This window comes from Neoarius graeffei, chromosome 7 (assembly GCF_027579695.1).
Source record: "Neoarius graeffei isolate fNeoGra1 chromosome 7, fNeoGra1.pri, whole genome shotgun sequence".
NCBI lineage: Eukaryota > Metazoa > Chordata > Actinopteri > Siluriformes > Ariidae > Neoarius > Neoarius graeffei.
This window is the reverse complement of record NC_083575.1, coordinates 12,493,599-12,507,689: the sequence shown is the minus strand read 5'-3', so window position 1 is coordinate 12,507,689 and position 14,091 is coordinate 12,493,599.

The following is a 14,091-nucleotide window of genomic DNA, read 5'->3' as shown; positions in this document are numbered from 1 at the left end:
ACCCCGATTCCAAAAAGGTTGGGACAAAGTACAAATTGTAAATAAAAATGGAATGCAATGATGTGGAAGTTTCAAAATTCCATATTTTATTCAGAATAGAACATAGATGACATATCAAATGTTTAAACTGAGAAAATGTATCATTTAAAGAGAAAAATTAGGTGATTTTAAATGTCATGACAACAACACATCTCAAAAAAGTTGGGACAAGGCCATGTTTACCACTGTGAGACATCCCCTTTTCTCTTTACAACAGTCTGTAAACGTCTGGGGACTGAGGAGACAAGTTGCTCAAGTTTAGGGATAGGAATGTTAACCCATTCTTGTCTAATGTAGGATTCGAGTTGCTCAACTGTCTTAGGTCTTTTTTGTCGTATCTTCCATTTTATGATGCACCAAATGTTTTCTATGGGTGAAAGATCTGGACTGCAGGCTGGCCAGTTCAGTACCCGGACCCTTCTTCTATGCAGCCATGATGCTGTAATTGATGCAGTATGTGGTTTGGCATTGTCATGTTGGAAAATGCAAGGTCTTCCCTGAGAGAGACGTCGTCTGGATGGGAGCATATGTTGCTCTAGAACCTGGATATACCTTTCAGCATTGATGGTGTCTTTCCAGATGTGTAAGCTGCCCATGCCACACGCACTAATGCAACCCCATACCATCAGAGATGCAGGCTTCTGAACTGAGGGCTGATAACAACTTGGGTCGTCCTTCTCCTCTTTAGTCTGAATGACATGGCGTTCCTGATTTCCATAAAGAACTTCAAATTTGGATTCGTCTGACCACAGAACAGTTTTCCACTTTGCCACAGTCCATTTTAAATGAGTCTTGGCCCAGAGAAGACGTCTGTGCTTCTGGATCATGTTTAGATACGGCTTCTTCTTTGAACTATAGAGTTTTAGCTGGCAACGGCGGATGGCACGGTGAATTGTGTTCACAGATAATGTTCTCTGGAAATATTCCTGAGCCCATTTTGTGATTTCCAATACAGATGCATGCCTGTATGTGATGCAGTGCCGTCTAAGGGCCCGAAGATCATGGGCACCCAGTATGGTTTTCTGGCCTTGACCCTTATGCACAGAGATTCTTCCAGATTTTTGAATCTTTTGATGATATTATGCACTGTAGATGATGATATGTTCAAACTCTTTGCAATTTTACCCTGTCGAACTCCTTTCTGATATTGCTCCACTATTTGTCGGCGCAGAATTAGGGGGATTGGTGAGCCTCTTCCCATCTTTACTTCTGAGAGCCGCTGCCACTCCAAGATGCTCTTTTTATACCCAGTCATGTTAATGACCTATTGCCAATTGACCTAATGAGTTGCAATTTGGTCCTCCAGCTGTTCCTTTTTCATACCTTTAACTTTTCCAGCCTCTTATTGCCCCTGTCCCAACTTTTTTGAGATGTGTTGCTGTCATGAAATTTCAAATGAGCCAATATTTGGCATGAAATTTCAAAATGTCTCACTTTCGACATTTGATATGTTGTCTATGCTCTATTGTGAATACAGTATCAGTTTTTGAGATTTGTAAATTATTGCATTCTGTTTTCATTTACAATTTGTACTTTGTCCCAACTTTTTTGGAATTGGGGTTGTACCTGCCTTTCTAAATTTGGTTTTGGTGAGGGCTTTCTTGCATGGGTGCGGCTTCTTTACTCTTCTCCTCTGGCCTCAGTGCGCACAAATAGTAATTTCTCTGACTGCTTTCCCCTCTATAGGGGTACCAGACAGGGCTGTCCCCTTTCCCCCCTCCTTTTTGCAGTGGCAATTGAACTGCTGGCTATTGCACTCCGCAACCTGACGGCTTTTAAGGGTATTGTCTGCTATGGCATACAACAAAAAGTGTCATCATATGCGGATGATCTCCTTTTATATATTTCTAATCCGATGGAGTCTATGCCATATATTCTTGGGATCTTAACACGTTTTGGGGCTATATCAGGATATAAACTCAATCTTGACAAAAGTGAAGTCTTTCCTGTTAACCGAACTACCTCCTTGAGCTCACTGTCACAGCTGCCCTTTAAAGTGGCGAAAGATGGCTTTAAATACCTTGGCATAGCAATCTCTCCTAAATTCAACAATCTCCTCAAGATAAACTTTGAAACTCTACTTTCATGTGTTAAGGATGACCTTAATCGCTGGTCATTACTGCCCTTATCGTTAGCTGGTAGAATAAACTCAGTAAAAATGAATGTCCTCCCTAAATTTCTCTATTTCTTTCAGTGATATCCCAGTGTTTATCCCTAAATCTTTCTTCCACCACTTGGATGTGGGGATGGATCTGGGGATGGATTTGACACTGGCCTGGGGGTCTATTCTTGGCCGTGTCCACTCGTCTTCAGTGTGTGCTAGGCATGGGGTAATTCAATGTAAGCTTTTACACCATGTCTACTGGACAAAGGCTAGACTATCCCGTGTTTATCCCAACACTGATCCAATTTGTGACAGATATCGTCAGCACCGTGGCACTCTGGTTCATATGTTTTGGACATGTCCCTCTTTATATACATACTGGTGTTCTGTATTCTCTTCCATCTCAGATGTGTTGCAGATACAATTAGAGCCATGCCCTGTTGCAGCCTTGTTTGGAGTCCTCCCTGACACTGTCAAATTATCTAGGTCTAAATCAGACTTTGTTGCATTTCTTTTTCTCATAGCTAAGAGGTTGATTTTGATTCACTGGAAAGCTAAACGTCCTCCCTCACACTCCTTATGGATAAGAGATGTGCTATTGTTTTCAAAGCTTGAAAAGACTAGACACTTGAAGAGAGGTGCTGTGTCAAAATTTGATAAAGTCTGGCAGCCCTTTCTTACTTATGTTGATTCCCTGGACCTGCAGCCTCCAGAGGCTTCATAATTCAGCAATTGCCATGAAGAAGCCTATAGCCTGGTGAAGTTGACCTTTGACCTTATCTTTTACACATTTGTTTTTGACCTAAGACCATACTCCCCCTTTTTATGTTCTGTCTTTTTTTGTGTGTTTGGTTTGGCTTGGTTTTGTTGTCTTACTGCATTGTTTGGATTTGCTTTGTTTGTTCTGTTTTTTTTTTTTTTGTACCCCATATAGTTTTGGTTTAGCTTAACTTTCTTTATTGATTAGCACAGCCTAAGCTCAGGGTGGGTGGGAGGGGAGGATGTGGGTGTAGTTTATAATTGTCTTTCTTTATTGATGTTTTTGTTTTGTTTTTGTATTAGACTGTATCTCATCTCATCTCATCTCATTATCTCTAGCCGCTTTATCCTTCTACAGGGTCGCAGGCAAGCTGGAGCCTATCCCAGCTGACTACGGGCGAAAGGCGGGGTACACCCTGGACAAGTCGCCAGGTCATCACAGGGCTGACACATAGACACAGACAACCATTCACACTCACATTCACACCTACGGTCAATTTAGAGTCACCAGTTAACCTAACCTGCATGTCTTTGGACTGTGGGGGAAACCGGAGCACCCGGAGGAAACCCACGCGGACACGGGGAGAACATGCAAACTCCACACAGAAAGGCCCTCGCCGGCCCCGGGGCTCGAACCCAGGACCTTCTTGCTGTGAGGCGACAGCGCTAACCACTACACCACCGTGCCGCCCACGTATTAGACTGTATTGTCAATCGAAATAGCATATATGTATATCATCACATGCATATTATAATTACAGATTAATTTCTTGCATGGATGTTGTAACTGTAAAAATCAAAATAAACCATGGGGGAAAAAATAGGGAAAATATTACTCTTATGACTTGTCATAAGAATAGCCATGCCCCTCCCCCCAAAAAAAAAAGGAATCAGGAAAACAGGAGATAAGGCTCGGTAATCTCATCTCATCTCATTATCTCTAGCCGCTTTATCCTGTTCTACAGGGTCGCAGGCAAGCTGGAGCCTATCCCAGCTGACTACAGGCGAAAGGCGGGGTACACCCTGGACAAGTCGCCAGGTCATCACAGGGCTGACACATAGACACAGACAACCATTCACACTCACATTCACACCTACGGTCAATTTAGAGTCACCAGTTAACCTAACCTGCATGTCTTTGGACTGTGGGGGAAACCGGAGCACCCGGAGGAAACCCACGCGGACACGGGGAGAACATGCAAACTCCACACAGAAAGGCCCTCGCCAGCCACGGGGCTCGAACCCAGACCTTCTTGCTGTGAGGCGACAGCACTAACCACTACACCACCGTGCCGCCCCAGGCTCGGTAATGTGTACGTAATGTAGCGCGATACTTCACAGTGAGCGTATGTTTTCAGAGTCTTTATATAGGTGCACTGATTGCACCTTCATCTTGTGCAGATGTACGAGAGTCTGCTCAGCATGCGTGGTCCGGAGCGCGCCTGAGAGTCGGCCTGGTGCAGACGTGACAGGAAGATGATCATGTGTCTTGGAATTTTGAAAGAAAAAAAAATTTATAGTTGCAGAGATACAGTGATTGTAATAAAAAAACAAAACAGTAATTGCATGCTGACACTTCAGAACTACTATCAGTGAAAAGGATAAAAGACTAAGGACAACTAATAAATTCAAGCAACAGGCTAAACCCAAGCCTGACCCTTACTGTGCGGTGAGCTCTTTGGGATGGTGCTTCTGACTTTTGTTTCCAGATCATAGGAACTGCTCCACGTTTATTTGGACCACAATAGAAATAAGTGTTTACATTTTATTGTGCTATCCATGTATTTTAATGTGCACTATATTTGTATTTTGTACATTATTTTACTAAATAAACTCATCATCGTACTAGACGTCGCTCAACTCATTCTATGTGAATCTGCTTCACAGACTTATCTTTTTCAGAATGTATGGCGCAGACACCAAACTATCCCGTCGGCTTGAGGTTACATTTCTTTGTCCGAACAAATCGAACCCATTCATTCCGTAAGTGTCCTGCCAACTTTGGGCTATAATGGATCAAAATATAACTTTTTTTATCGGCTACACTTGAACAGTTTTGAACGACACCCCTCTTAGGAGACATGCTTTGTTTTTAGTTTTGTTGTGGAATAAAAAACAAATAATTAAAAACGTGCTACACTTTGCAAAGCAGACGAAGCCAGAAATGCCGCAAACTTTCAACCATTGCGAATATGACGTCACTTCCTTTGAATTAACAATAACTTACCAGGAACGCATTTGTGTAATGGCAGGCTCAAAGAGCCAAACTCTACCGGCTAAATAAACTGGTAAACTGGGATGTATGGATGCTGTCAGTCCCCCCAGGGCCGCGTTAACCCTTGCTGAGGCCCTGGGCAGACACCCCCCCGAGGCCCCACCTCCGCCTGTTGTCAACTGCACTCAGCAAATTCACCCCCTCAGACGTGCCTGTCTAACTAGACACAGAAACTTAAATAATGACAGTGGCACAATTAGAAATACTATTGAACGATAAAACTTTATATCCATCAACACCTATTTAATCGAGAAAAAGCAATGGTGAAAAAATCCATCAGACATCACGGTTAACAAGTCTGGTTAACTAAAGTTTAGCCTTAAGAAGCCTTTGAATGAGTGAGTCAATGAACAACATGTCAAGAATATAACCTAGGCCTACAACAGTTTTTTCTTTAGTATTCAGAACAAGAACGTTCATTTGGTATATAACCGTTCGTTTTCATTTTGGAATCCAGGCGACTTTTAACTTGTGAAAACAAAGAGCGATAACAAAGAAAGAAAAATATCTTGCTTCTCAGAAATAAATCTCAAAATGTTAGGCTATGTGAAACATTTCATCCTTTCACACACGTAATGTCCCAAACAGCAGTGGCACACAGCTTTGCGCATTCAGTTTGACAGCCATGGGTCAACTTACAAGGGCACTTTCCTACTTTTCTGGAAAGCGAAGTCATTAATTAAATCATTGAACTCAAGCTGGCGTAGCGTGTGAAGACATGGTGGACAGTGATCATATTGACAATGACGGGTGATTTATGCGACGGGACAAGGTGGGCCTTCTTACGGGTGGCGAAATGCATCAAAAATGTTATCAATATGATCAAAACTTCTGAAAATATCGTTTCATATTTTCCGATCTCACTAACTCCAAGGCCCCCTAGTGGCCGAGGCCCTGGGCAGCTGCCCACGAAGCCCATTAGGATAACGCATCCTTGAGTCCCCCACTTGCTTGCTCACTCGAGTTTGTTGACGATGTAGTGGCTGGCTGCTTTATGTCCCGGGGCTCCCTCATGCCTGTGTTACCTTCTGGCTCTCCCCTTTTAGTTATGCTGTCATAGTTAGTTGCCGGAGTCCCTGCTTGTACTCAGTGCAATATGTATACTGTTCCTACTTATTCAGGTGACATTGGGCATACCTAACGACCTGTGTTTTCTCTCTCTCTCTCTCTCTCTCTCTCTCTCTGTCTTTCTCTCTCCCTCCCCCTGCAAAAAATCTGTCCCTCTGAGTTACATGTCAATCCTGGGATCGAGATGCTGACCTCTTCTGCTCCTCAGACCTGCTTGATCCATCCTGGTGCCCTGTGTCTGGTTGGAGTCTCATCGCATCGCTCCTGTGGAGGACGGCCTCATATGGACAGTTGAAAGTCACACCTGGAGGACGCTCTGGACACTTACAGTAATGCTTTTATGGCTGAGGACTACAGTTGACTTGCTAACTTTAGGACTGCAGTTGTCATGAACAGTTTTGCACTCAAGTTCCCATCAATGAAGAGTTATAACATCAACGAAACTGTCATCATGTTAAAACTGTTAATGTTACAGTCATGTTGTCTGTTGTTGCCCAAATGAGGATGGGTTCTCTTTTGAGTCTGGTTCCTCTCGAGGTTTCTTCTTCATGTTGTCTGAGGGAGTTTTTCCCTCGCCACAGGCTTGCTCAGTGGGGATAGATTAGGGATAAAATTAGCTCATGTTTTAAGTCGTTCAAATTCTGTAAAGCTGCTTTGCGACAGTGTTTATTGTTAAAGGACCCATGGCATGGTGGTTTATTGATGCTTTAAACGGGCTCGTGGAGGTTTCCGGATGTTATATCCACAGCCTTTCTCGAAATGAACCCTCGGCACGTAGATATAGCCTCCTGGGAGAAAGCCCCATTTCAGCCCTTTTCCCAGTGCGTCGTTTTGCTAATGAGAAGCATGGAGGCGGGGAAGGGTAGAGGGTGGGGGCGGGTATTATCATTAATATTCATGACATGTAAACGTGTTACCTCTGATTGGCTAACAGCACTGCGACGCTACCTCCAGTGGGTCAGAACAAGCGGATGTGGGTGTCTTACTATGGCAAGAGAGAAGGAACAAACCGCGAAGGGAAAAATACCGCATGCTGACATCATTAAGGTGCGACGCGAGGAAATAAAATAAATTCAACAAATGTTTGGGTTTTTACTGAACAAACAAACAAATAAAATGAACGAGTGACTTAAAAAAAGAATGTGGGTGTCTTTGTAAAAACTGTTTTGATTGGCTATTATAACAGAGCATGCTGCATGCTTTTTGGTTTTGTAGCACAGAGTACCTGGCTAACTGCAGGAAGTGGTTAGCTGCACAGCTAATGTAGCCATTGCAAGGCTAACGTGGCACCGATTTTAAAACATGGCAAAACATAAGCTCATAAGTTACAGTCAATTTCCAGACTAAACTCAGTTTAACAGAGCATGCTGCATGCTTTTTGGTTTTGTAGCGCAGAGTACCTGGCTAACTGCAGGAAGCGGTTAGCTGCACAGCTAATGTAGCCATTGCAAGGCTAACGTGGCACCGATTTTAAAACACGGCAAAACGACTTAACAGTTATACACTTACTTGTTCGCTGTTTGTGGCTGATGCGGCAGGGATGCTTGGTACGGACCCAGGCTTCAGTGACAGTTGATGTGCAAAACCTGCCCTGTACTGTCCCAAGTTGTGGAAACATTCCTCAGGAAAATGCTTCCGACAAACATACACCGTCTTAGGTAGACTCGACGGCGTATTATTGAAGTAAATAAAATTAAGCCATTGCGTCTTCAGGGGCTCTCCCGTCGGCAGTAAAAACAGACTCTTTTCTGTGTTGTCACATCCATGTACAGCGCAATTTCCATGTTTCGCTCGCTTAGGTGATGCCATGTTGTGTCCTTTATGGTCTCCTCACTACAACTGGGCGGGCAATTCATACACTGGGTGGGAATCCAGAGGGGGGGCGTGGGGATCATCTCCCTTGCTGACGTAGTAAAGGGAAGAGTTTATCAACGCGCCGTTTTGACGCGCCATTCTCAAATGTTGGTCATAGTTTGGTTTACACATTATGAAATTTCTAGCCACTGGGGTGACTTAAGAAGGTCAGAGGAACTCATTTTAACGTTAAAAAACCTCAGAAAGTGAAAATTTCATGCCATGGGACCTTTAAAAGTGCTATATAGATAAACCTGACTTGACTTAACTTAAATAGAACATGTTTCTAGTCTCGTATTAAAATACAATTTAGAAAGTAATGTATTTAACATGTCTAGATATATAAGGTATCATTTCCAGGGGTGATGTCATTTTCGTAAGACTAGCACTTTAAGAAACAAACAAGCTGGGATAATAATAATAAAAGAAGGTTGAAACCATCTCGTTAAGGTGTACTATGGAGAATTTATGGGGATTTATGAGCAGAAATGAAGTACAAAATTAATAATTATATTTTGATGAGTGTATAATCACTCATGAGTGGTGTAGTGGTTAGCACCATCACCTCACAGCAAGAAGGTTCTGGGTTCGAGCCCAATGACTGACAGGGGCCTTTCTGTATGGAGTTTGCGTGTTCTTCCCGTGTCTGCGTGGGTTTCCTCTGGGTGCTCCGGTTTCCCCCACAGTCCAAAGACATGCCGTTAGGTTAACTGCCTATGCACGTACGAGCTCTTGGTTTCATAATATTTTGACGCGATCTTTATGAGGCAGTTGCGGTTTTGGATGTTGCCAGTATGGATGTTGTTATTTCTGTGATTAGCTTCGGCTGCGGGTTCGAGTTGTGCAGCCTGCACACTATACCTTCATAGTCCTGGGTAAATATTGATGCTGGTTGTAGCTTCAGCATGCCACAGCTTTGGCAGAGCGAGTGGGTTGGCTCGCTGAGGAGGAACATCTGGAGCAAATCCAGAACCATCACTTAATGACCACACTTACACTGAAACACAGGATTTTAGGAGTGCTGTATTACAGTGAATATAGCAAGCGAGAATGAATAAGCTGAGGTGTGAGTGGTTGAAATTTAAGCACTGAAGTTAAGTATCTAATTTGATCTCTCTCTCTCTCTCTCTCTCTCTCTTTCACTCACACACACACACACACACACAAAAATAAACTGTCATCAGTATCAGTTATTCAAGTACTGTAATTTCTACCACATGTCTATAAATACAGTACTTTTCCATTTTTAGTACTGTTAGTAATGTTGTATCTACCATAACAAACTTTTTTTTTTTTTAGCCTAAACCACAGCGGGACATGACACCCAGAGGAGGATAGCTATGGTTTTGTGACGTTTTAATCATCCCATCTCTGAGAACTTGCCCTCAGCCTGGGATCGGTCTTTTGTTTAGGAGAGTTCACTGAAGTTGAGATGCCCCTCAGAAAGAAACACTGTCATCTGCATCCAGAGGTGGACAAAGTATCCAACTTCATAACTTAAGTCAAAGTACAGATCCCACTGGTCAAATGTTACTCCGATACAAGTGAAAGTTGTACAGTCAAATTTTTTACTTAAGTTAAAAGTACCGAAGTACTTGCTTTTAAAATACTTAAAGATCATAGGCAACGGTTTTCAATTTATGCACATTTGAAACTTTATATGTAAAAAAAACCCTGTAATTTTCTTCTGGTTCCAGGAAGTATTGTTAATAAGTAATAATTAAAATAAATTAGCGCAGATCGTGGCGAATTTCTGTTTGGTGATTTTCGTGATCACTTGGCGCGTGACGTCATTCAAGACAAACAAACCACTTGAGTTGAGTCCACTTCCGTTTACTTGCATTGCCGTTCGGCTTGAGTGCAGACATGCATTTGGGAATTTCCAAAGAAAAACCATGCCTTATTGTTGTGTAGTGAACTGTAACAACGGGACCGGTTCAGGAAGAAGTTTTTACCCTTTTCTGAAAGAGGAGAAGAAGCGGAGAGAGTGGATTGTGCACGTGAAGTGAGAGGGTTGGCTTTTTCTGAAAGAGGAGAAGAGGCGGAGCGAGTGGGTTGGCTTTTTCCGAAAGAGGAGAAGAGGTGGAGTGAGTGGATTGTGTGCGTCAAGCGGGAGAGTTGGCTTTTTCGGAAGAGGAGACGAGGCGGAGAGAGTGGATTGTGTGCGTGAAGCGAGAGGGTTGGCAGCCGGGTAGATACGCCACTCTGTGCTCCGATCACTTCGACGACGATTCATTTTTGAAGAATCCCCATTTGTCGGAGAGTTTAGGTGTCAGTGTCGGGCAGAGAAGGCTCAAACCTGACGCTGTTCCGACAAAATTCGGGCACAAAATCAAGCAGTCAAAGAAGAAATGGACCAACAACACTCGAGCAAAAAGGAAAAGATTGGAGATAAACATTTTTACCTTTTTCATGTAAATGCTCGGTAGTTGAAAAAAAAAATCATTGATAGACGAGATGAGATGTCAGGCCCGATATATTGACACCGGGAAATACCGCGGATGGCAGACTAATGTGGCCTACTGGCGCACTTTCAAGTAATCGTTACCTATATCCACTATGGCTTCGCAACGGCCATAGGTTCATACATATATAGTTTCACCTCTCGATATTCAATTTGGAGAGTTCCTACTTCAAAATCGCTATCGTCTTCAGACATTTTACACAACCTCTCATGACCAAAGTCCGTACACATGTGCTCAGTTTGCAAGTACACACAGAACTGCTCCCAGTCTGTTTGCCTTGAATGACGTCACGACGACGGTCCCCTGGCGGTAAAAGTGTGCATAAGTGAGATGTAAGCAAACCTTCAAAACTTGCGCAAACCAGTTTATTTTAACCGTTTTATTCAATTTTAGGGTGCGAATTAGACACCAGGAAAATTGAATTCGCTTTTTGGGTCGTTCTTCTAGAAAATAAAGTTGATATTCTACGTTCCACCTCCGACCCTTGCCTATGACCTTTAAGTATTAAAAGTACATTTTCTGTCAATGCATCGTTGTATTATTGCCACAGCACTTACAAAACCTAATTACTGAAGACAGAAATGTGAATTCACAAAATGAACGCATGCTGTGCCATCATGGTGGTTTAACGTTAAGCTAGCTAGTCAGTGAAGCTCCACCTGACATGCTAGCAAACTCTTTTCAAACTCGAAATCATATTGGGTAGCTAATGCTACTAGAAAATAAAGATTTCTACATTCTGTTTATTTGGCAAGATTATGGTAAAACATATTTTTGAAAGCACTTCAGATAAGTTAACCTTATTCATGTTAGTGTAACTCCATTTTTACATGCTAACTAACAGTGTCCAAGTTAACTAGCTATGCGTAAATGTTAGCCATAGACAAGGCTAGAGCAACTTGGCGGGAAAATCCATAGAAAGTCATTTAACTAACCAGACTGCACAGCTACGTTTGCAATATTATCGCTAGCTCTAAAAGCACATAAAACTTCATTGCAAGCTTTCTCTTGGAATAAAATGTTTATATACCTCAATATGCTTCCGCAGGTTGGGTGGCGAGTTTTTGTAGGCTGTGATGTGGTATGTTTTTGGAAAACAAAGCAAACATTTAAAATGAAACGAATCTTTAAAGGTCCCATGGCATGAAATTTTCACTTTCTGAGGTTTTTTAATGTTAAAATGAGTTCCTCTGACCTTCTTAAGTCACCCCAGTGGCTAGAAATTTCATAATGTGTAAACCAAACTATGCCCAACATTTGAGAATGGCGCATCAAAACGGTGCATTGATAAGCTCTTCCCTTTACTACGTCAGCAAGGGAGATGATCCCCACGCCCCCCCTCTGGATTCCCACCCACTGTATGGATTGCCCGCCCAGTTGTAGTGAGGAGACCATAGAGGACACAACAACATGGTATCACCTAAGCGAGCAAAACATGGAAATTGCGCTGTACATGGATGTGACAACACAGAAAAGAGTCTGTTTTTACTGCCGACGGGAGAGCCCCTGAAGACGCAGTGGCTTAATTTTATTTACTTCAATAATACGCCGTCGAGTCTACCTAAGACGGTGTATGTTTGTCGGAAGCATTTTCCTGAGGAATGTTTCCACAACTTGGGACAGTACAGGGCAGGTTTTGCACATCAACTGTCACTGAAGCCTGGGTCCGTACCAAGCATCCCTGCCGCATCAGCAACAAACACCGAACAAATAAGTGTATAACTGGTCGTTTTGCCGTGTTTTAAAATCGGTGCGTTAGCCTAGCAATGGCTACATTAGCTGTGCAGCTAACCGCTTCCTGCAGTTAGCCAGGTAATCTGCGCTACAAAAATAAAGAGCATGCAGCATGCTCTGTTAAACTGAGTTTAGTCTGGAAATTGACTGTAACTTATGAGCTTATGTTTGACTATTGCTCCTCAATGCATGTCTTCTGTTGGATAAGTGCTATGTTGCTGTAGTTGCTGCTTCTATCCTCTTCGGTTATGGAGTGCGTGTTCAAGCCTAGGGTATTATACGTTCGTAAACTACCACTCCGAACACTCTCACTCTCTGTTCTCTGTGTCACGTTGAGTTTACGAAAGGAGTCCGAGGGAGAACGGGGTTTTGTCTTAGCAGCGTGGCTACAGGCGCTGATAGCAGCGAGTATGTGTGTGCGCAGCTTGGTCAAGCCCCTCCCCCTCCCCCCATGGCCCACCCCCACCCTCTACCCTTCCCCGCCTCCTGCTTCTCATTAGCAAAACGACGCACTGGGAAAAGCGCTGAAATGGGGCTTTCTCCCAGGAGGCTATATTTACGTGCCGAGGGTTCATCCGGAAGCCTCCACGAGCCCGTTTAAAGCATCAACAAACCACCATGCCATGGGACCTTTAATCCTTTCAGAAAACTGAAACATGGGTTCATGGGCCATGGGTGTGTACATTCCCCAGAAGAACCACCTCCTTACATTCTGCCATCAACTGATTGTGTTCAAATAATGTTGTTGAGAAATAATTGATCTTGATTTTATCCAGTCTATGGATGTGACGTGACCCTAGTGATTACTGATAGGCTGCCTCAGTGTTACCTGCGAAAAAACCAATCATGTTTTAGAAAAGAAAAAAAAACCATCCACTTTCAAAGCTGCTTCATAGGAATGAGGACCTTGACAGAAATGTAGTGGAGTGAAAAGTACGATATTTGTCTTTCAAATGTAGTGAAGTTAAAGTCATAAGTTTCCCCCCCAAAAAATACTCAAGTAAAGTACAGATACTCAAAAAGTGTACTTAAGTACAGTGCTCAAGTAAATGTACTTCGTTACTGTCTCTCTCTCTTTATGAGTCTAATGCTGCTTTTCCACTACAAACGCGGCTGAGCCGTGCCGTGCTGAGTCGAGCTGAGTCGGGCTGAGCGGAGCTATTGAAGTTGCATTTCGACTACAACCGCGCTGAACCGTGCTGGCTGGAAGTGGGTGGGCACATTGGGTGGAGTTAGCGAAAGTGGGTGGACGTCACGTGATGTCGTTAAGCAGCGCAAACAGTGACATCAGTGACAGTGGCGGAACAAGTCAGAGCCGGGCCGGGGGCGGGGCAAATGACCGGGCATTTTATTAAAGCTTATCATAACATCATTTTAGGCTACAAAATGTCCGCAACTGCGGTGTTTACCAATTTCAACACTACCGGGTGCAACTATGTTATTTAGTACATCAAGTCCTTCAAATGAACATGTAACTCAGAAACAAAAAACATTAGGATACTGTACATGGCTCATAATAAAACATCAATAGCCTATACTGCGCACATTATTTGAAGGGCATACGAATGAGCGCTCAGAGGTTGCAACGGTGACAGGAAGAGTCAGAAATAAAAGGAGGGCGGTGCAAACCTCACTGAATGCACTGTGTTTACCAATTTCAACACTACGGGGTGCAACTATGTTATTTTGGACATTAAGTCCTTCAAACGAACATGTAACTCAGAAACAAAAAAACATTAGGCGACATACTGTACATGGCTCATAATAAAACATCAATAGCCTACTGCGCGCAT